This window comes from Pan paniscus, chromosome 8, assembly GCF_029289425.2.
Source record: "Pan paniscus chromosome 8, NHGRI_mPanPan1-v2.0_pri, whole genome shotgun sequence".
NCBI lineage: Eukaryota > Metazoa > Chordata > Mammalia > Primates > Hominidae > Pan > Pan paniscus.
This window is the reverse complement of record NC_073257.2, coordinates 118,196,976-118,221,875: the sequence shown is the minus strand read 5'-3', so window position 1 is coordinate 118,221,875 and position 24,900 is coordinate 118,196,976.

The window sequence follows — 24,900 nt, the reverse complement described above, 5'->3', positions numbered from 1 at the left end:
TGTCCATCCTTAAAACACTCATCAATACTTAATTCCTAGGTTTTGAGTGTTCGTAAGTTTTTCTTAAGTCTTTCATTCATCTCAAAGTATCCCTTGGTGATTCAGACATGTTGGAAGTGTGGCACATGAGGTTGAATTGCCTCCTTAAATTAAGGCATACCTCTGAATACTAGAAATTTATGAAGAGAAATTTATTTGCCTCTGTTACATCAAAGTGATTAACATGTTCACTAAGCAAGGTTAGGTGACAAAATGCTGACGGTGTGACACTATTCCCTCTGCCCAAACATATTAAATGGCTTCCATTACATATGACAAAATATACAAAGTGCCTAATGTGTGGTAGCCACTTTGATAGAGTTAGGCTATTTCAGGTGGTGAGAACAGAGATTGACTAAGGGGATGGGATCAATTCTGAGGATACAAGAGGAGGTCAGGATGCTCAGGAAGCCATGTCAGCAACCCTTTGGTGATTTTTTATTTATACAGACTATCCTGCGCTTCCCAGTCTACTTCTATAGCAATTTCTAATATTCGTTTCACTTATTAGTACACACCTTATACCAGCTACTGTGTCATGCACTTTTTTGCATTTATGTAACCTTGCCTTCAAATACCCTAAGACAGAGCTTCTGATGGGCTTGGTTAATGTCTCAGTATGTAATATTGAATGTCCTTTGGGGCTGAGGTTTTTTTTTGTGTGTGTGTGTGTGGTGTGTGTGTGGTGTGTGTGTGTGTGTGTGTGTGTGTTGAGACAGAGTCTCACTCTATTGCCCGGGCTGGAGTGCAATGGCATTATCTCAGCTCACTGCAACTTCCACCTCCCGGGTTCAAGCGATTCTCCTGCCTCAGCCTCCTGAGTAGCTGGGATTACAGGCTCCTGCCACTACGCCCGGCTAATTTTTGTGTTTTTAGTAGAGACAAGGTTTCCCCATGTTGGCCAGGCTGGTCTTGACCTCCTGACCTGGTGATCCACCCAACCTCGGCCTCCCAAAGTGCTGGGATTATAGGCGTAAGCCACTGCGTCCGGCCTGGGCTGACTTCTTATCCCAGGAGATCACAAAGCTAGAGTCCTGTCTGTAGATAACTTATTTTGGCTCAGGATGTGAATCAGTAGATAACTGTATGATTGTGTGACAAAGTATCCTTTAGATCAATAAACCTCTTTATCTGTCTTAATGGACAGGAACCACATAACAAATAGGCACATCAAAGCTTCTTTCTGATTAGGGCAAAAAGGGAAAAATTGTAGATACGATTACCAGTAGTACAAGTGTTATTATTATCACAGTAGCTAATAGTTATTATCACATCAGCTAATTATATCAGTCACTTTTTATATGAAACCTTTCTTTTTTATGTAGATGAAACTTACTGACATATGTTTATGTCATTATATCTTCACAGAAAAAAACCTAAGGGAGAAACGTATGCTTGCTTTATACTAGTAATTAAAGAATTGGGGCTTTAGGAGATACTTGAGTTTACTGCAAGTAAGCTGTTCTGATTTGGGGAGAGCAGAATGGAGGGGGTGACTAAAACTACATCTGAAGACAAAAATCTAGTGGAAGCAGGGTCTTTATTTTGCAATGTGTTCACTTGAATTTACCACACAAAAATTATTTCTTCTGAAAAGAATGTGAGAGTTCATTAAATATGCATAACCTTTTTCTTTTCTTTTTTTTTTTTTTATTTCTTGAAAGCTTCTATTGCTTTGGATGTCAAATGCACCTAATTAGTATAAGTTGATGTGTGACTCTTATTCCACTTCTTAAGACAAGAGGGAAAAAGTCTCATTTGTATAAAATTTAGAGTTGTGAATTTTAAAGCATGGTTAAAAAATAAAATCATACATCTTAATTAAACTAAAAAGTTTATTTGTAGAATGACAGATAAAATTGACTTTTTTAGCAATACAATTTTGTGTGATGTAATAGAAAGTACTTTTGAAAACAAGTCAGGATATCTGAATGCTGGCCCAAACTCTCACTATTTCTGGGATATTGGGTAAGTTATTTAAACTTTGTTGTTTTGATTTAAGTTTCCTCATCTGCAAAATGATGTATTTTGATTAAATGATTTCTATTTTCTCCAAAAAGATTTGGAAATGCGTGGTATTATATACATATGATCTATTTACATCAATTTTCCTCTCTATTACAATCACAAATGTAACATAAAAATCATGAAAACTTACCAAGAACTTGAGTTTCTAATCAAGAATATTGAATTTATATGATTGCGTGTATTCAGACATTCAATAGGGATTTGGGAAAACATTTAGCTCCTGATACATATTGTTAGGTTTGAAAGGGAAGGCAAGGGTTAAAGAAAGACACACACACACACACACACACACACACACACACACACAGAGAGAGAGAGAGAGAGAGAGAGAGAGAGAGAAAGAGGGTGGCTCAACAGCAAATGCAGGCTTTCTGCCCGGGATAAAACCTGCAGAAGTGGGGGACCAGCCTAATGCCAGAGCCCACCGCTGCTTACAGGCTGGGGGTACTTATAGGTATGGGCGGGAGGGGTCTTGGCAGTATGGCTTGCTGCCCAGCAGGATACTAATAAGATGTTCCATGATGAAGTGGTTCTGGGCCTTGTTCCGGTGGGATGTCATCGTGGTGTTCCTTGGATCTTTGTCCAGCAAGATACAATAGGGATGTTTCTTTCGTTGGGCCTTTGTCTGCCTTGTGTTCTGGTGGTTAGGCAGGAGATTTCTCATGGCCCGAACCCCTGTGAAATGTTTAACTTTGACTAAGGTCTCCAAAATAGCAGGGAGCTTACAAAATGGTGCAGTTTGGACTAACACATATCAGTATCTTTCCGGTACTTTCATATTTCTTTCTAGCAAGGCTTCTTTAAATATTGAGCCAATTAACTGAATTTTGGAACAAAGATACCGTTTAGCCCACCAAATCTAGAAATAACAATCTCTCTACAAATTGTATCCTGAGTCCATTTATGACTTTCTACCCTTGCTCCACAATTCCTCCTCCACCTGCACAACTCACGGATATACAGGAGGTTTTGTAGCAACAACGAATGATGAAGAGCAGCTCTCACAGGACAAAGTTTCAAGCATTTTGCAAATTCTAACCAGAAGAAAAAAAAATCCCCAAAACTTTAGCAATTGCTGTGCTCCCTTAAGGATGAAGATGACAGCTGTTTTAACAGCTGGAAAGTCACGTCTTCTGACAGCTCAGCAAAAGAGCTGTAGACTGCTGAACATATCAGAAAGAAAGTGTGCGTGAGCAAGCTGTCTTAGAACTTCTACAAGACAAATTGATCTAACAGCTTTGCTCCTCTGAATAGTTTATAACCAGAAACTGTCAGCAGGTTGGATCCAAGACCTGGGAACATTGCCAGCGCTCCATCACTCTGAAGTCCCTCCTAGGGTCTCAGATTAGGAATGCTTTAAGGGGAATGAAAGTTCTTACTTGATAATTAGTGTTACTGATCTGAAAAAACATAATACCTGATCAGTTGTATTTAATGAAAGCTGACTGAAATGCTACATGGGCAAGGGGAAGGAGAGAGGCTCTTGAAAGATTTTATAGAAAAAGTTATAGGCTAGGAAAAAAGGAAATACATACAGTTAATTATTGTTAAGAGTAATATGAATTGTTTTGCCCAATTTTCAGCATGAAAGCATATCATTTTCAATTATTGTCTAAATATAGTTTCTAAGATATCATTCATTTGTTCATTCATTCATTCATGCTTTCCATGTGCTTATTGAGCACTTACTATATCAATCATCTACTATATGTTAACACTAGGTTAGATGCTGAAATGTATATTACCTACCCTCATGAAACTTGCTAGGGAGACAATTATTAATCAAAGAATTCTAGTGAATGGTATGTGCAAATGTCTATAAGCAAAACAAACAAAACTCCCCAAAATCCCAACAAATTGAAAGAAAGGATCGTGGTGACTAAGTGTGTAGGCAAGAGCAAGTCAAGACTTTGTAGGCCACATAAACTTTAGACTTTACCTTAAACATAGTCAGAAGCTTTGGAAGCTTCAAACAAGAGGGAAAAAGAGACATGATTAGAGTTTCCTTTATCACTGATCTTTTGGCAACAGAATGGAGATTTGCAGAAGTGCTTGCAAGACATGATGGAGAATTGGCTTTAGAATATAAGTTAAGAAACTATTGCTGTGGTCAAGAAAGGAGATGATACTGATGACGTGGCCAGTTGTGGGAATATAGAGAGGTAAACAGATTTGAGAGACAAGGAAGTAGAATGCATGGGATCTGGCTATCCATTCAGGCCATTGTGCATAAGGAACAATCTGAATTATTAATTTTCTCAAATCTACAATAATTTTAAAGCAATATTTTACTGAGTTAATAGAAGCAGCTACAAAGTAGTACTAATTTATTTCACCCCTACTTTTGTGTGTGTGTGTGTGTGTGTGTGTGTGTGTATAAAGTATAAAAATAGAGGAAAGGATGGTCCATGATGTTCAATTATATATTTTATCATAATCATGATATAATTAACTATATGTGTCTATATATGTATGTATATGTGTGTGTATATATATGTCTATGTGTGTGTATATACAGAAATGCACATATAGTTATTTAACTATATATTATTTAAATTTCTACAGTTGTTAAATTTCTATATAGAAAATAATACATATTTATAGATAAATATTATAAAATTATATAATAATTCAGTTATATATGTAATTCAAGCTTCACAAAGGGCCATGAATAATTAAATAATTATATATACACATATATTTATATACAGATACAATTATTTAGTTATTTTTGGAGTTTAATGTAGCTTATATAAAAGCTGATGGTTTCAACACAATGATAAAAGAATTATCTCCAAAATGCATATTCAGTATCAACTGTTTCTTATTCCTCTATAGTAGAGATTGAAAAATTATAGACTATGCTCCAAATTTAGCTCATGGCTTGCCCTTTTAAAAAAGGGTTAATTAGAGCACAGATATACTCCCTTTACTTTACATATTATCTATAACTGCTGTTTAATTACAATAGCAATGTTGAGTAGCTGTGATAGAGAATATATGGCTCACAAGTCTAAAATATTTATTATCTAGCTTTTTACAGAAAAAGTTTGTCAATCTCTGCTCTATTGGTACATAAACTAATCCTATAATATTCATTTAGACTGTTGATTAGAACACTTCTTTCTGGATATTTTATAGCATAGAAAATGAATAACATTGTGGGATTATGAATTTTTAAAATATTCATAAAAATCCTCATAGCATTAAAGGATTTAGAAAGATATATTTACCACTGAGAAATAGTTACTACAAAGGAAATAATAATTACTTTAGCCAGACGCATTTTAAAAATTATGATTCCCTTCAGAAATCTGAAGAAATGGATAACTTTTATAGGCTTTGGTGTTACTTTTGGATGACAAATTCTATAAGGGTCCATCCATCTCATACTTAAGAATTTCAAAGACTGTATTGAATATGGCATACTGAAATGTTTACATATTTGTAAAATAGATAAATTGAGCCAAATAAATATTTGCCAGTATTTTGCCTTTGGAACAGTGAGTAGATCACCAGTTACCTAAATTATAGGTTAAATAAATATATAGACTTCTCTCTCCCATTCCCACCTAGCCAAAACTGAATTACACATTTTCGGTGTATATTGATAGCTGCTGGAGTCTTTCTGATGCTACTTAGATATCACATGGCAAAAAAGAGAGGCTTTTAATTTTTTTTCCTGAAGTCCTTTCATCCTGATTGCTTGTTATAAAACTATTAGCCAATGTCAAATCAATTTGACTGGATTCCTACAAAAATAAAGTTTAGGTTCAAATTAACTTTTCACCAAATGATTTTCACAAAGCATGAAATTATCTCAGTGCTGCGAATCACCAACTAAAATTACACCCTTGTCAAAATTTTCCTAATTAGTCATTACTCACAGCAACTGGCTCTTTTTTTCTTTGCTTTACACAACTGGAGCTATTTGCACTGAGAGAGGATGATGCTTCTGCTAACCAATTGTTACTGGAAACTAGCCCTGTGAATAGATCCCCTTGCAGCTGAGAAATTCCTCGTGGGATGTGTTAAGCATACCCTTGACAACAACAGCAGTGATAGCCACATTCCCCTTGTGAGAAAGTACCATGGCAGAGTCGTTAGAAAGTTCTAGCAACATGCCTCCTGTAAGCTACACACCATATATCAATAGCTCTGTTAAAAGACAGTTGTCTTCCCAAAGGAGAGAGAGTCTGAGTGTTCTCTGTACTTGCATCATCCTTGGTGTTCTTTATTCTTCAATATCCTTGGTGACCTAATAAAAAACTCTTCATTTTTTAACATTATGAATATAGGCATTTTTGTGTATGTGGCTATACACATATGTACTAATTTCTTTCACACCTGCTTTCGTGTGTGTGTATCTGTATAAACACTGTGTTTATATCCACATGAAGTTCCTCCTAGGATATATATACATATCCCATCCCTCATACTATATTTTTTTTGTTTGCTTGTTTGTTTTGAGATGGTCTCACTCTGTCGCCCAGGGTAGAGTGCAGTGGCACCACCTTGGCTTACAGCAACCTCCGCCTCCTGGGTTCAATAAATTCTCCTGTCTCAGCCTCCCAAGCTGCTGGGATTAGAGGTACCCAGCTAATTTTTGTACTTTTAGTAGAGATGGGGTTTCATCATATTGACCAGGCTGGTCTCAAACTCCTGACCTCAGGTGATCCTCCTGCCTCAGCCTCCCAAATTGCTGGGATTATTGGCGTGAGCCCCCGTTCCTGGTCTATATTATATATTTGTATGAGAGCTGGGATATGTGTGTGTGTGTGTGTGTATATATATATATATATATATACATATATATATCTTAGTTATTGTGTAATTTCTCAGCTGCAAGGAGATCTACTCACAGGGCTGGTTTCCAGTAACAATTGATTAGCAGAAGTATCATCGTCCCTCAATGCAAATAGCATCAGTTGTGTAAAGCGGAATAAAAAGAGCCAAAAAAAAAAAAAAAAAAAAAAACAGAGCCACGAGATAAATTAAGACCAAAATATGGCTTTTAGAATTCTGAGTACACAGTATAAAGAATTACATACAATACTTTGTACATATTCTTCAGTGGAGGCAAGTAGATCCTTTCCTCAAACTTAAAGATTAATTCTCTCCTATTCCATCAGATCTTAATTTTATTTGCTGTTTGTCATTGAAATGGAGGAGAGATTATTTCACAATGTATCAAGGTCTTATTAAGCAAAAAAAAATTGTCTCTATATTTCCATTCCTTTCTTCAATCATCAAACACCCGATATAAGCCATCGTTGAGGACGCAAAAGTGAATTCAGACTTTTTTTCTGATATGATTAACAATTAGCCAGGTGCAAAAGGTAGAAGGAGCGTTAATCAGGCAAAAGGGACCACATGTGCAAAAGCTTGAGGTGAAAAGAGAGCTCAATGAATTTTATATGTGCCTTGAATAAACATCCAGACCCTTAAAGGGGCCTGCAAAGTCTTGGATCATCAAGCCCCTCCATCCTTCCTGACATGATATTATTCTATTTTCCATTTCATGATCTGTGATGGTTAATATTAAGCGTCAACTTGTTGGGATTGTACCTGGCTGTTTCCGGGTGTTGCCAGCAGAGATTAACATTTGAGTCAGTGGACTGGGAGAGGAAGTCCTACCCTCCGGAAGGCCCACCCACAATGTGGGTGGGCACCATCCAATTGGCTGCCACAGTGGCTAGAAAAAGGCAGAAGGTAGAAGAAGCCGACTTGCTGTGTCTACCAGCCTTCATATTTCTCCCATGCTGGATGCTTCCTGCCTTCAAACAACAGACTCCAGGTTTTCCGGCTTTTGAAGTCTTGACTTACACCAATAGTTTGCCAGGGGCTCTTAAGGCTTTTGGCCACAGACTGCAGGCTGCACTGTCAGCTTCCCTACTTTTGAGGTTTTGGGACTCGGATTGAGGCACTACTGGCTTCCTTGCTCCTAAATTTGCAGACGCCTATCGTGGGACTTCACCTTGTGATCATGTGAGTCAATTCTCCTTAATAAACTCCCTTTCATATATACATATGTCCTATTAGTTCTATCCCTCTGGAGAACCCTAATGAGACAGAAGAGTTCCCTGGACCCCTTCACCGGACTTGCATCAGGGTCGTGGCTTGCTTACTCAACCACTGCGCCCAAATGCCTTATGGGAGGGGGAGCACCCAGGCAAGCAGGTGCCGTGGCTGGGGTGAGCTTTGGGCTCCAGCCCCACGGTAGTGTCTACAGGTGTGTTACAATTAATGCTCTTTCAGCAGTTGCCATCTGCAGGTGGCTGTGTGTTAACCAGCTCAGTGGAGAGTCAAGGTGACAAGTCTGTTACACCCTGCCCTCTTGGTACCCGGGTCCTTGTCCGGTGTCCAGGAAGAATCAGGTCTCATGTACTTGAAGGACGGTGAATGCAGAGGTTTTACTGAGTGATGGAGGTGGCTCTCATTGGTTTGGATGTTGAGCTGGAAAGGGGATGGAGTGGGAAAAGGGTGATCATTCCCTGAAGCCTGGCCGCTCCTCGTTGGTTAAGCCGCATCTATCTGTAATCTCCCACACTCAGTTGACTCTTCTCTCAACATTCAGCTGCTTGTCTCTCCTTCTCTGCCCTGTTGCTCTGCCACTCTGCCATTCCCCTGCTCATGGAGCCTGGGGTTTGGGGTTCTTGTGGGCACAGGATAGGGGGCGGGGTAGGCTAGAGTGGTCTTGGAAAGGGCAACATTCAGGCATGAAAACAGGAATGGCTGTTCTCATTTAGGGCTGCGGGCCCAGGCTTGAAGGTGGAGCCCTCGCGGGGGACCCCGCCCTCCTGCCTTCTGTCCATATCGCTAATACTTGACCTATGCATTTTATCCAGGCTTTTGACAAGGCGGGTTCCTTCTTAAACTTTAGATCTATACTTAACTATCACTTGTTCAGTAAGCCCTAAACCCACCCCAGACTAACTCCTACTTCATTATTCTGTTACCAAACCTTCTTTATTTCATCATTCTTACTACATGCCATAATTCTCTCCTATTCCATCAGATCTTAATTTTATTTGCTATTTGTCATTGAATTCTGAGTACACTGTGTACTCAGAATTCTAAAAGCCATATTTTGGTCTTAATTTGTCTTGTGGCTCTTTTTTTTTTTTTTTGGCTCTTTTTATTCTGCTTTACACAACTGGTGCTATTTGCATTGAGGGAGGATGATACTTCTGTTAATCAACTGTTACTGGAAACCAGCCCTATGAATAGATCTCCTTGTAGCTGAGGAATTCCTCAATAACTAATATATATATATATATATATATATATATATACACACACGTATATATTATATATATGGCAACAGGTTCCTAGGGTGTATGTGTATACACACACACACACATACATACATATACATATATCCCAGCTCTCATACAAACATATAGTATGGGCCAGGCATGGGGGCTCATGCCAATAATCCCAACAGTTTGGGAGGCCAAGGCAGGAGGATCACCTGAGGTCAGGAGTTTGAGATCGGCCTGGCCAATATGAGGAAACCCCATCTCTACTAAAAATACAAAAATTAGCTGGGTACCTGTAATCCCAGCTGCTTGGGAGGCTGAGACAGGAGAATTTCTTGAACCCAGGAGGCAGAGATTGCAGTAAGCCAAGATGGTGCCACTGCACTCTACCCTGGGCGACAGAGTGAGACTCCATCTCAAAACAAACAAGCAAACAAAATATTTAGTATGTGGGATGGGATATGTATATATATATATATATATATATATGTATACATACATATACTAGGAGGAACTTTATTTGGTTATTAATTAACTTATTGTCTTTCTTTATTTGGTTATTAGTTAACTTATTGTCTTTCTCACCCATATGGATTTTAATTGCCATTACAACTGTGTTCCCAGGGCCTAGCACACTGCTTGGTTCATGGTAGAAATATAATGTAGTAAATACTTTAAAAATGCACATTCTGAAAATCTACTGGACAAAATCCAGTGATAATGCTGGACAGTTAATCAGAAGTCAACTCATGTAGACCATAAAGACCTTGTCAATAAGGATTTTAAAGTTTATTTTAAGAGCAATAGGGAGTTGTGGATAGTTCTAATCTGGGGTTAAACTATCGAACTGCATGAACCATCCTTTCCTCTTTTTTTTTTTTTTTTTTACTTTTTTTGTAATGCCATAGTACCTTCCTGTTGTTGAAGTTTTCCTTGGATTTCCAACCAAGAATCAACCACCCCCTGCTGTGTGACTCTTATAACAATACTCTACTGTTAAAATTATTTTTCTTAGGTGTGTGTACTATAAGATTCTGAGCAACAAGAGAGTAATGATCATTTTATTCCCTGTGTCACACATAGTGCCTGCTCAAGAGCTGGTGCTCAGTATTTACAAAATGACGAACCAATAGAACAGAGAAAATCTGGATACTTGGTACTATAGAAGTGGGAGGGTTGGAGGACTATGGTTTTTGGCTAAGTTTCCTTGGACAATAGAGTTTAGAATCATTATTACTGCCAAGACATATTTTTAATTTGTGTACTACTGACTTGGTGAGGGTTAGCTTAATAGACAAGTTCATTGCTAAGGAAGTCAAGGCTTTGTAATGAAAAATGCCACCTTATTAGTTGCAATGGAAACAATACTCTATTTCCCTCATTATTTCTGCACCAATAATTTTGCCCTCTTACTAACATGTGCTAATAGTTCCAAGATCTTTTAGTGTGGTAAGGTTCACCCGCATCCATGGCTGGTATTACAGACTGTAGTTGCTCATCTCTGTATTTAAGAGGAAAAAGGCCTCCTTGTTTCCTTGAGTATCTGTGACTTAGTGCATTTGTATGCTACAATAGCATACCCCCAAATCAGCCCAATTTTGAATAGGTCAGGGTGGCTCAGACTCATGAAGATGATCTCCTGTAAGGCAGATTGATAACTGGTAGGCTCTTTGGCTAGCTCTGAAGAGTCTATGGTTTCTATCGCATTGTGCGACTGTAGCACAAAGAGCATGTTTATTATTGATAGTTTATGGTACAAATATAATACAAATGTAATTGAATAAAGGTTTTTTATGTTTTGTTTTGTTTTTGTTTTGTTTTTGTTTTTGTTTTAGACAGAGTCTTGCTTTGTCGCCAGGCTGGAGTCCAGTGGCGCGATCTGGGCTCACTGCAACCTCTGCCTCCTGGGTTCAAGCAATTCTCCTGCCTCAGCTTCCTAAGTAGCTGGGACTACAGGCGCCCGCTACCACACCCAGCTAATTTTTGTATTTTTAGTAGAGACAGAGTTTCACCACGTTGGCCAGGATGGTCTTGATCTCTTGACCTCGTGATCCGCCCACCTCGGCCTCCCAAAGTGCTGGGATTACAGGTGTGAGCCACCACGCCCAGCCTACATAAAGTCTTAACCAAAAGAAATCATTTGAATATAGGGTAACTCTTAAACATCATAGAAAACACTTTAGAAAATAGACATACCGATTCTACTTGTCCGAATAGCATTTACAAATCCACTGAACTATTTATTTTTAATAATTTTATTTTCTTTAAATAGGAAGTCATTAGAAGGTGTACATATTTCTTTTTAGCAGAAGGCCTTCCAATGGGCTATTCTATTCAACAATTCAAGAGGAATGTGATTTTTAAAAATAATGCCTTATTCCCCATCCTGTAGTCAGAGGGCATAACCATTTAAGGAGTGAAGCTGATTTTACTGCCTTTTTTTGTTTTATAGTCTGCATTTACTACATTCAGCCCCAGGGTAATTACAGTCACACAAACCTTAAAAACAATTTCATCATGACTTTTAAGGACAAATTTTACCCACTTTCATTATAGAAACTGAACAGTATTCTTCCTCCTCTGAATTACCTTTGGAAAAAAACATGTTTCTATGGTGAGTTTCGTGACATAATTTGCAAAATGTTGGCATTTGGGAATGAGGAAACAATTAGTTCTTGTCTTTATGTTAAAGTCATCTCTGTGAAACTCTATTCTCAGGTCCATAGCAATTAGGATGGCAAAATAGCTTATTTTTTTAATCAAAAAATAAGTCATTAAAGCCCATTTTCCCCTAAGTAAACACACACAACTTCTGGTTTTAGAGATGAACAATAATCAACTAAATAAAAAAACAATATTTATTTGCTGCCTATGGTCACAAAGAATCAGGCTTTGATAGTGTGAGAGATGCAAAAGATAGAAGGAAGGTGATTTTTATCTTTTAAGAGATTAGTTTGAGGTTGGAAAAGAGCGAAGACAAGTAATTCTGAAATAAGGCCTGAGTTAAGCAGTGCTTCAATAGAGGAGTAAACATGCATCTGTATATCAAAATGAGTCAGAGACAGCTTAATGCTCCTTATACAAACTCGTGGTATTGGTTACCTACAATTTTTTAAAAATGAAACAAATATATTCTGTTTGTCAGACCTCATAAGAAAGCAGAAACAGGTCCCTTGGAAAACAGGGCTTTGTTATTTGCTCAAAAAAATACCTAGTGTGGTTCAAATACCTCTCTGCACATCTGGGCATCATGAGAGGTCTCTGGCCACCAAAACAATAGAATATGTCATGCTTCTATGTGGTTCAGTGGCCACAGAAGCTTGACAAACTCCTGACACCCTCTTTCCCTCAACATGGACACAATCTATTGTAGAATTTCAAATAATTGTCTGGGAACTTGGTAGGTAGAAAGAATTTTCTTCTTGTCCTTTACAACTTATTATTCACATGATTTTGTAATGACAAGGGGAAAAATACATAAAAGATGCCTGTTTATGAGAACTAAATTATTTCATGGTCAGTGGTAATTACGTGGCAAATTTTCTTCTCACACATAATCGACAGGGATTTTGTAGTTTGCAAATTGCAATTCTGGTTAGAAAATTAAGCAACATTACCAAAAGCTAAAATGTACTTAGAATTGTTTTAAAGGACAGTTACCATAATATAATGGTTTGAACTAAGGTTTCTTCTCTGAAACCTGGTTTTTTTAACGGGAATACTAACTGAAAAAAGAAGCATTGTGTTTATACTAAATAAAGTCAAAAATTGGTTATAAGCATACTTTTCTTAGCCAATTCCTGAAATAATTGGCCCTTCAGAAGCGTAAAACATCATTGATAATTTTTGGAACACCAGAGAATGAATCAGCAATGCTCATGGATGATGAGAAGTGGGATAAAGTATCTTGAGCTGTTTTGGGGGGGTATTTATGGTAATAATCCTATTATTTTGTTGCCATGAGGATTTAAAAATCTTCTTTCTTGTACTATACCAAGCATAGCATGCTAGAGGCCTATTCCAAAGAAATATTTTCTATCCTAACAGTCTAATTGGGCCAACCCAATTGTTAACCCAATCAACCTGAGATTGAGCAGGATTTTATGTAACAATAAAAAAAATTAGAAAGTTATCAAATGTTCCATTGATATGAAACCCTTACATGTGTAGGGGTGTGACAAGAATAAAAATAACAAACACTTGTTGAAATTTATTTTGTGCAGGCAATTTTATAAATGCTTTACACATATTAACTATTAACATCCACTACAACAACCTCATGGGGGTAATGAAGATGAGAGTTTCTCTTTAATTTCCCAAAGTCCTACAGTTAGTAAGTGGCAAAACCAGGATTGAAACAAAAAAAATTGTATCCAAAACTTACGGTCTTAACTTATGTACCTGTGGTACATTGTTATTATAACAGGATTAAATAGTTTCCATTTGTCAGTGAGAAACAATTATGTGGGATATGTAGGATATTACGATATTTAGGAGACATTAAGGGTAGAAGGTTCTTGTTAACCTCACCTAACAAGATTCTTGCTGAATGCAAGCCAAGGACTTAAAAGTAGGGAATTAAAGGCGGGGAATGAGCAACTTCATCAGATATCAAGGGTGAGGAGATTCTCACTAAATTGTCTTAGCAGGTTTCTTGCTAAGGCTAGGTTAGGCAGGCCAAAGACAGGACAGGGCCAAGGTCAAGGCCTAGTTGAAAAGAGGGGTCAGTGGAGCCTGACTAATGCTTGAGCAAGCACAAGATGCTTGTTCAAGAGACAGTTTTCCTCTAAATAGTATAAGTCTTCTTTCTTTCTTTTTTCTTTTTTTTTGAGAAAGGGTCTGGCTATGTTGCCCAGGCTGGAATGCAATGGCACAATTTTGGCTCACTGCAACCTCTGCATCCTGGGTTCAAGCAATTCTCCTGCTTTAGCCTCCAAAGTATCTGGGACTACAGCTGCATGTCACTGAGCCCAGCTAATCTTTGTATTTTTTGTAGAGATGGAGTTTTGCCATGTTGCCCACTCTGGTCTCAAACTCCTCGGCTCAGGTGACCCATCCACCTTCCCCTCCCAAAATGCTGGGATTACAGGCATGAGTGCCTGCACCTGGTCCTTTTGGTCCTCTCTTATCTATTAAGGAACAGCTGAACTATCTGTTGAGACGTGGTATTAGAGGATATTTGCTGGATGGTGTGAGCCATCAGGTACTCAATGAGTGACATTTCTATGATGACAAAATAAAAACAAAAATGAATGATTGTAGCCAACCACAACCCAGTTTCTGATTCTGAAGAGCAGCTGGTGAAGATGTCTGGATTTTAGGCCAAAAGCTTCTTTAAGTGGTCAGGTGAGGACGGTGAGATTTCTTGGTTGGAAGTTTTAATGTCTTTCATGTTATAGACATCAGTGACAGAGTAGTTATTTCTGGGAGAAGAGCATGGAAAATGCAGGTGTTTGGTAAACTTCTGAGCAGCCTGCACAACAGCAGAGATGAAATTTGCCCAATCTGTTGTAGTGATGAGCTCTTAAAGCTTATATTAAGCTGTTCAGCTTCACCTTCAAAGGCTTCTTTAGATCTTGGGGAGAAAGGTCAACTACAAGACAATTTAGAGTCCCAGTAAATTTCTGAGCAGTCAGGTTTTAGTTCTCAGAGATCTAAATCAGGAGAGTGGGAGAAAAGCAGACAAATTTGAAATGGTAATTTGGAGTGTTGTAGAAAAATACTGAAGAAAAATACAAAATTGAGAATTTGGTGAGAACTGACAAAATGTGCACAACAGCAGGACCCAGTCTAATTTATAGTAGATAAAGAATAATAAAATGTAGCTTAACAAGAGGGGAAAAACAGCTCATATTTAGGCTTAATATTAGGTCAATATTTCCTTGTCTTATTGAAAAGTAGGTTCTGTCTATGTAGCACCTAAGATGGCTGCAGGTTGAACTACACAATACCAAATAAGAAATATATATGGAAAGAAAGATTGTGTTCAATTATGGACATATTGAATTTAAGGTATCTGGAACTTCCAAGTGAAGATGTACAGCTGACATTTAGTTAAACGAGTTCTCAGAAAGAAAGTAGAAGTTAACATTAAAAACTTTGGAAAATTTTAGATTACTTTTCTGAGCTTCAGTTTTTTCATCTGCAAAATGGGGCTAATAAGAAGACTCACAGGAATGTTGTAAGGATTAAATATGACAATGTACATTCTTCACAGAATTAGAAGAAACTATTTTAAAATTCCTATGGAACCAAAAAAGAGCTCACATATCCAAGACAATCCTAATCAAAAGGAAAAAAGTTAGAGGCATCACACTACCAGACTTCAAACTATGCTACAAGGCTACAGTAATTAAAATGGATGGTACTGGTACAAAAACAGACACACAGACCGATGGAGCAGAATAGAGAGCTCAGAACTAAGACTGCACATCTACTACCATCTGATCTTCAATAAACCTGATGAAAACAATAGGAAAATAATTCACTAATAAATGGTGCTGGGAGAACTGGCTAGCCGTATGCAGAAAATTGAAACTGGACCCCTTCCTTACACCTTATATGAAAAATAACTCAAGATGGATTAAAGACTTAAATGTAAAACCCAAAATTGTAACAACCCTAGAAGAAAATCTAGGCAATACCATTCAGGACATAGTCATTGGCAAAGACTTCATGATGAAATCACCAAAAGCAATTGCAACAAAAACAAAAATTGACAAATGGGATCTAATTAAACTAAAGAGCTTCTGCACAGCAAAAGAAACTATAATCAGAGTGAACATGCAACCTACAGAGTGGGAGAAAATTTTTGCAACCTATCCATCTAACAAATGTCTAATATCCAAAATCTACAAGGAGCTTAAACAAATTTACAAGAAAAAAGCAAACAGCCCTATCAAAAAGTAGGCAAAGGACATGAACAGACACTTCTCAAAAGAAGACATTCATGCAGACAGCAAACATATGAAAAAAGAAGCTCAACACCACTGATCATTAGAGAAAATGCAAATCAAAACCACAATGAAATACCATCTCATGCCAGTCAGAATGGCTATAATTAAAAAGTCAAACAACAGATGCTGGCAAGGTTACAGAGAAGTAGAAACACTTTTACACTGTTTGTGGGAATGTAAATTAGTTCAACCATTGTGAAAACAGTGTAGGGATTCCTCAAGATCTACCACCAGAAATATCATTTGACCCAGCAATCCCATTACTGGGTATATACACAAAGGAATATAAATCATTCTATTACAAAGATACATGCATACATATGTTCACTGCATCACTATTCACAATAGCAAAAGACATAGTGATATGGTTTGGCTGTGTCCCCACCCAAATTGTAACTCCCAGAATTCCCATGTATCATAGGGGGAACCCGGTGGGAGGTGATTGAATTAGGGAGGTAGGTCTTTCCTGCACTGTTCTCACGGTAGTGGATGAGTCTCATAAGATTTGATGGTCTTAAAAAACAAAAGAGTTTCCTTGCATAAACTCTTCATGCCTGCCACCATCTATGTAAGATGTGACTTGTTTCTCCTTGCCTTCCGCTCTGATTGTGAGGCCTCCCAGCCATATGGAACTGTAAGTCCAATTAAATCTTTATTTTGTAAATTGCCCAGTTTGGGTATGTTTTTATCAGCAGCATGAAAACGGACTAATACAGTAAATTCGTACCAGGAGTGGGGTGTTTATGAAAAGATACCTGAAAATGTGGAAGTGACTTTGGAACTAGGTAACAGGCAGAGGTTGGAAGAGTTTGGAGGGCTCAGAAGAATGCAGGAACATATGAGAAAGTTTGGAACTTCCTAGAGACTTGTTGAATGGCTTTGATCAAAAGCCTGTTAGCAATATGGACAATAAGGTCCAGGCTGAGGTGGTCTCAGATAGAGATGAGCAACTTGTTGGGAACTGGAGCAAAGATGACTCTTGTTATGTTTTAGCAAAGAGACTGGCAGCATTTTGCCCCTGCCCTGTGGATTTGAAGAACTTTGAACTTGAGAAAGATGATTTAGGGTATCTGGCAGAAGAAATTTCTAAGCAAAGCATTCAAGAGGCGACTTAGTTGCTGTTAAGGCATTCAGTTGAATATGGGAAGCAGAGCAGAAAAGTTTGGAAAATTTGTAGGCTGACAATGTGATAGAAAAGCAAAACCCATTTTTTCTGGGGAGAAATTTAAGCTGGCTATAGAAATTTGCATAAGTAATGAGGAGCCAAACGTTAATCCCCAAGACAATGGGAAAAATGTGTCCAGGACATGTCAGAGATCTTCATGGTAGCCCCTCCTATCACAGGCCCAGAGGCCTACAAGAAAATGGTTTTGTGGGCTAGGCCCAGGGTCACTGTGCTGTGTGCAGCCTAGGGACTCAGTGCCCTGAATCCCAGGCACTCCAGCTGCGGCTGAAAGGGGTCAACATAGAGCTCGGGCTGTGACTTCAGAGGGTGCAAGCCCAAACCTTGGCCACTTCCACATGGTATTGAGCCTGTGAATGCACAGAAGTCAAGAATTGGGGTTTGGGAACCTCCACATAGATTTCAAAGGATAAATGGAAATACATGGATGCCCAGGCAGAAGTTTGCTGCAGGGGTGGGGCCCTCATGAATAACCACTGCAAAGGCAGTACAGAAGGGAAATGTGGGGTCAGAGCCCCTGCACAGAGTCCCTACTGGGGCACTGCCTAGTGGTACTGTGAGAGGAAGGCCACTGTCCTCCACTCCCCAGAATGGTAGATCCACTGACAGCTTGCACTGTGCACCTGGAAAAGCCTCAGACACTTTGATCAACATCAACCTGTGAAAGCAGCTGGGAGGGAGGGTGTATCCTTCAGAGCCAAAGGAGCAGAGCTACTGAAGACCATGGAAACCCACCTCTTGCATCATCGTGACCTGGATGTGAGACATGGAGTCAAAGGACATTATTCTCAGGCTTTAAGATTTGACTGTCCTGATGAATTTCAGACTTGCATGAGGCCCTGTAGCCCCTTTGTTTTGGCCAATTTTTCACATTTGGAGCAGCTGTATTTGCCCAATGCCTGTACCCCCATTGTATCTAGGAAGTAACTAACTTGATCTTGATTTTACAGGCTCATAGGTGGAAGGGACTTGCCTTGTCTCAGGTTAATGCTGAAATGAGTTAAGGCTTTGGGGGACTGTTGGGAAGGCATGATTGGTTTCAAAATGTGAGGACGTGAGATTTGGGAGGGTCCAGGAGTAGAGTGTTAGGAGGTTTGGCTGTGTCCCCACACAAATCACATTGTTCCTCCCACAATTCTCATGTATCATGGGAGGAAACCAGTGGGAGGTGATTGAGTTATGGGGGTGGGTCTTTCCTGCACTGTTCTCATGATAGTGAATGAGCCTTATGAGATCTGATGGTTTAAAAAAAAAAAAAAAAAAAGCAGTTTCCCTACACAAATGCTCTTTTTGTCTGCCGCCATCCGTGTAAGATGTGACTTCCTCCTCCTTGCCTTCCACCATGATTGTGAGGACTCCCCAGCCATATGGAACTTTAAGTCAAATTAAACTTCTTTCTTTGTAAATTGCCCAGTCTTGGGTATGTCTTTATCAGAAGCATGAAAATGGACCAATACACGTGGAATCAACCCAAATGCTCATCAATCATAGACTTGATAAAGAAAATGTGGAACATATACACCATGGAATACTATGCAGCCATAAAAAGGAATGAGATCATGTCCTTTGCAGGGACATGGATGGAGCTGGAAGCCATTATCCTCAGCAAACTAACACAGGAACAGAAAACGAAACACTCCATATTCTCACTTATATGTGGGAGCTGATTGATGAGAACACATGGACACAGTGAGGGGAACAACACATACTGGGGCCTGTAGTGGGGTGGGGTGCAGGAAGGGAGAGCATTAGGCAAAAGAGCTAATGCACGCAGGGCTCAGTACCAAGGTGATGGGTTGACAGGTACAGCAAACCACCGTGGCACACCTTTACCTCTGTAACAAACCAGTACATCCTACACATGTACCCCAGAACTTAAAATTAAAATGAAAAAATTAAATAAATAATTTAGTAAAATACCTCATATATAGCAAGAATTTAATTACACTTATCCATCATCTTTAACATTCTAATCATGACCTATCAGCAATAAATTAGTGCTGCTATATATAATTCTTTAGATAGGTGTCAGTCTGCAAGTTGTTACCTGTCCATGATGAGACAAGTTCTAAAATTGAGAATAAGCACTTATATAACTTTATAGCAATTTGCAAGTAATTTTATGCCTATTAAATCTAATAATAAAAAGGCTTACATTTTGTATGCCTTTGATTTTTTATTTCATTTTTATAGTAATCTATATTTACTATATTTTGCAAAAATATCAATCTGTGGTAGATTTAAGGGAGACAAAAAAGTAACAACTGTCCTTTATCAGTCTAGAAATACCGATCTAGACCTCAGGTAGAAATCAGGGACCCATTTGTATACTAATTCTTCTAACTGGCCAAGAATTGTTGGCCTGGACTTACCACAATAACACAGCTAAAATCCAGCGTTTTCTTGCCCACAATAGGTTTTTCTCCTCTCTTTACAATGTTTGTTTTATCTTTCACAGGATGTCTATGACCTATACATATATGTCCAGGGCACACTGTAAGGAGTGTTTCTCAATTTTTCCTTGTTTTTATTTTGCCACAAAGTTTTATGAAAGTTTGCTGTAAACACTCCCATACAATCCTGATGAAATAACAATCATGGACCATTTGGTGAAGTATTACAGGGCCTTTTGCTGTCAACTTGGCTCACACTGCAGAGTACCTTGAAAACTTAAACTCACCTTGCAGAGTGCATTTGTGACAAATTACAGGGTTCCATATCTTAAGCAGATGAGTGAATATAATTGTGAAATGACTTAAATTCTACCTACACAATTAGTGAAAATGGAATTCTAAGTTAATCCACTGTTATTTCTTCTCTGTACTACTAACAGTGAGTTTGACTTTCTTTCCCCTTAATCAACTGGTTATGGCATTCTGTATGCAGAGTCTTAATAACTCCTTCATGGGTATAAGTAATCAGAACTGCATATTGATTAAATTTCAATTATAATGAAACAAGATTTTAAGAAATCCCAGAGGAGGGTTTTCTGAATCAAGACAATTAAGGCTTTTATTGAACTTCAGAGATTTATAATATTCTGACATGCTTCTTTTCTCCTGAGTGATTGATGTGACTCATAATTTAAAAGGGAAACAAAGGAAATATGTTTTTTTCAATCTGCAATAAACTACAATTTCACTTGTACTAAATTATCTCTTTTTAAATAAGGGTTTTTAGAATTTTTTTTTCTTTCTTACTATGAGCTTGTAGTGTTTTATCTGTGCGATACTTTAGTGTCTTTACACTTTGCATTTTCTTAACAGATTTGTTTCTAACAAAAACTTGAAACACTTTTGATCTCAGATTTCATTACTATCCACTGAAGCTTCTTAGTCCCCTTTTCACAGCACAGCAGTTTCTTGCAGGAAACAGAAAAGCGTGATTATGTTTAGCAGAAAGATTCAAACTCCTTGATGAATTTAGTGTGATCTTAGGTATTTAACAAAGTCTTTGTGTTTGAGTGTCCTTTCATGCCATCTGGGAATAATGCTGGTCCTAATGATTTCACTAGTGGCTTTGTGTGAAGATTACATTATATGTTAGATGATAAAATTGGTAGGAACATGCATTAAAAGTATTCAAAATGCAGAATATTATAATAGTTTCTTATCAAAGAGACTCTAGGGAAGTATTTTTTTCTTGCAAGGAATACATAAATCAATGCTGAGCAAGCAATGTAGGTTTTGATGACCTTGTAGAATGTAGGCAATGCATTAATAAGGAGGTGCTGTGCAAAGGTTGGATCTTTGCTTTCATTACACTTTTACAACTTTGAAGCTTCTGCCACCCTTTTGTTCAATCCTTGTCCCCATGGCTTTAATCATGGCCTTAAAAAAAAAAAAATCAACTCCACAGTCACTCCTTCTGTCCGGGGAGGTAAGGGGAGATTCTTTGTTATAAAAATTTAGCTTACCTAAAGTGCAGAATCCCATTTAGGGATCTATAATTACTTAAAATTTACTTACTTTTTTTTCCCCGGGTGGGCATCAATTCCTACTTTCTCAGAGTGTTAGTGGTTCGACTGTAATGTCATTGCAACAGAAGCTCTGAAAATCATGTGGGAAGCTTTAGAGTTGAGATGACCCTTCAGAGATTTTCTAAAGTGGCCTGGACCTTTGCACCATGGCACTGGCCAGTTGTTGGGTGAGACCTGCCTCTAGGAAGAAAGTACAAACTTGGATGAGGCAATTTCCTTCAGCCAAAGAAAATTATTAGAAAGAGACCCAGTTATTAGCAGCCAATACTCCCAGAAACTAGGGAATGGGTATTCTTTTACTTTAGACGATATCTGAGTGACACCTTATTGCATTCATTATAGGGAGGTATTGGGAATTTTCAAGCAAAATGTTGAAATTATCTTTTCTCATAAGCATTATTATTCTGGTTTCTGTATGAATATGTAGGGTATCAAAAATAGAAATAGTGGGACCCCTTTAGGGGCCATTTTAATCATCAAGGCAAGAGAAATGGTGGTTTGGATGGAGATGGTAGCAATGGAGGTGGTGAGAAATGGTAAAACATGAATATATTTTGATATAGAGCCAGTAAGATTTAGAGATAACTGGATGTGGCAAGTGAACAAAAATGACATGGCTGACTCCAAAGTTTATGAGCCAGCTGAATAGACGGAATTGTTTTCTGAGAATGGGAAGACTGCAGGTGTAGCACATTTAAGAAGGAAGTTCAGGGAAACCATCTGGGACATCCAAGTAGAGATGTAAAAAGACAGTTATACATATGAGTTTGAGAAATAGGTCAAGGTTGATTATATTTATTTGCAGTCAGTGAGGGCTTCTTGCTGCTAAGCTGAAGAAAGTGGTCTTTATTTTACTATTATATGATTTCAAAACATTCAAGGACTCCCCGTTGAGTCGTTCAAACTTAAACGTTTTAGGCTAGAAATTCTTAATTCGAGTAAACTTAACATTTGCATAATTTTAGTTTAAATATAAGGAAAATATGGAGAATACTACCAACATCTGTATCTGCCATCTAATTTTAACAAATCCTTATATTTTCTGTTTTATATTTAGATTACATTTTTTTCTCCTGTTATTGCTCTTTTTACAGCTACAGTTGGTTATGCCTTTGATGCTTTCCCAATCTCATTCCATCCTTTATTCCAAAGGTAACCACTATTTTGGATGTGTAGTTTACTGTCCTCATAAATATTTTTAACACTTGTCAGTGATATATATGCAGCTGTAAGAAGCAAACTATATGCATGAATGTATATTATATACAATATATCATACTGTATTATAATCTCCATATTACATTTTATATGAGTAATATCACAGTATATTTTCTGTCTGCAACTTTGTTTATTTAACATTGCTTTTTTGTTTCGAGATTTATCTAGCTCAATAGGTAATGACCCTAGGTATAGATATGAATGTAGCTCTGTAGCTCTGTCATTTACATTGCTGCTTTATGGCAATCCACTGTGTGGCCTTAACCACAATATATTTATCCATTCTCCTATCATGAATATTGAGATGTTTCTAATTTTTCACCATTACAAATCATGATGTGAAAAATACTCCTTGATATAACTCCTTGCTTACTTTTCTGAGCTTTTTAGGAATAAGAGAATTGCTTGGTGGAAGGAAGTTATACATCTTCTGTTCTAGAAGGTATTACCATAGTACTCATTAATAAGAGCTATACCAATTTGCCCTCTCCACAGTAAAGTAAGTGAGTTCCAGTTTCTCTCTATTTTCAAACATATAAAAGGACACATCAGCATGATGTGATATATTATTGTTTTCATTTTTTATATTTCAAGTGAAATTGAGCATATGTCCATTTTTTCTATTTGCATTTTATCTTCTGTGAATTGTCTATTCATAATCTCTGTCCATTTATTGTATTTATTTCCTATTGATTTATAGGATGTAGGGGAGAAAGAGATATTTACATACTTTGAACACAAAATATTGGCAGTGTTGTGCACTGCTATTATTGTCACTTTCAATATCACTTGCAGTCTTTACCTATCTATATATTATGTAAATGTTTCACTTTTACATAACTATTTCAATAAATCAATCTTTGCTCCTACATTCTATGCTTTTACTGTCTAATTTGTTCTCAATGTTCTGGTCATTAAAATTGCTTTTATATATTTAGAAAAGTGTTTTTAAAAGTTTGCTTCTTATAATTAGATACTTAATATGTGTGTAGATTATTTTTGTATACCATGTAAAGCACATATGCATATAAATTATGAATTATTCCAGCATTATTAATGAAATAATTTTACTTCTGGTATGTTACTGTTATGGGATTCCTGGGGTGTCTTCTCACCAGATGGAAACCTCTGTGGCCAGTGGCACCTTTGCTTGAGTTTTGCTCTGGCATGCTGGGCTCATTCTGCCCACTTGGGCTATCAGGCTGTGCTCAGCTCGCAATACTGGCCTGGATCCCTTGCCTGCCAAGGGCAAGCCAGGTGCAGAGCAGCAAGGGGTGTATGAACAAGCATGGGCTCTGGCCACTGCACACAGCCAGACACATCAGCTGTGGTGGGGCGGGCAGCTCCAGGCACCAACATGGGTGTCAGCTCCCTGCAAGGCTGTGGCTGGACCAGAGTTAACCATGAACAGCTTCTATTGACTCTGCAGAATCTGGTGGCACCTGGAAGCTTGGAGATGCCAGGAACCACAGAGCCCTAAAGAGAGAGTGTGTGTCACAGCCCTCACTCAGGGAGCTCCTAGGTCTGAGCTCCCCAAAGGGCTGCAACTCTTCTCTTCTTTCTTGTCACCTGCAAGGTGATGTGCAAGAGGCGTGTTTCAACCCTGTTTGTGTTACAGCTCTTTTAGCCCTGCCATTTGGTGGGTCCCCAGTTCTTGTCCTGTGTCCAGGAAGAATGAGGTACATAGACAACTGGAGGGTAAGCAAGATGAAGAGGAGCTTTATTGAACAATAGAACACCTCAGAGGAGACCCACAGTGGATATCTCCTCTTCACTGGCAAGATGTCCCAACCAGTGTTTAGCTCTTAGCAGAGAGAGTAGCTCCTCTCTGTAGCTGGTTGTCCTGTTGTCTCTTCAAGTCTGGCTGAGTCCAGGGTTTTTATGGGCCTTAGAGGAGATAGTGGTGCCTGTTGTTCCATAGGTGGCCATGGTGGGCCTGGAAAAGCACAGCAAGTTCCCAGTCTGCAGGACCAGCAGCCCAGTCGACCGCCCCCCATCCTACCATGGTGGAGCCTCTGGGCTTGGGAGAAGGTCCTGCCCAGCTGTGCGAGGGTGAGAGTGATACAGTCAGCTGCATCGGGTATGTGGGGCACAGGGGTCCCACCACCACAACTGCTGCTCCTATAGCCAGCACCCACACCTCCCCGCTGCAGCTGGAGTGATGGCAGTGGCCACTCCAGATGACCTGCCATTCCCATCATTATCAAGTTTTAAGATACTCATGAGTCTTTTTTT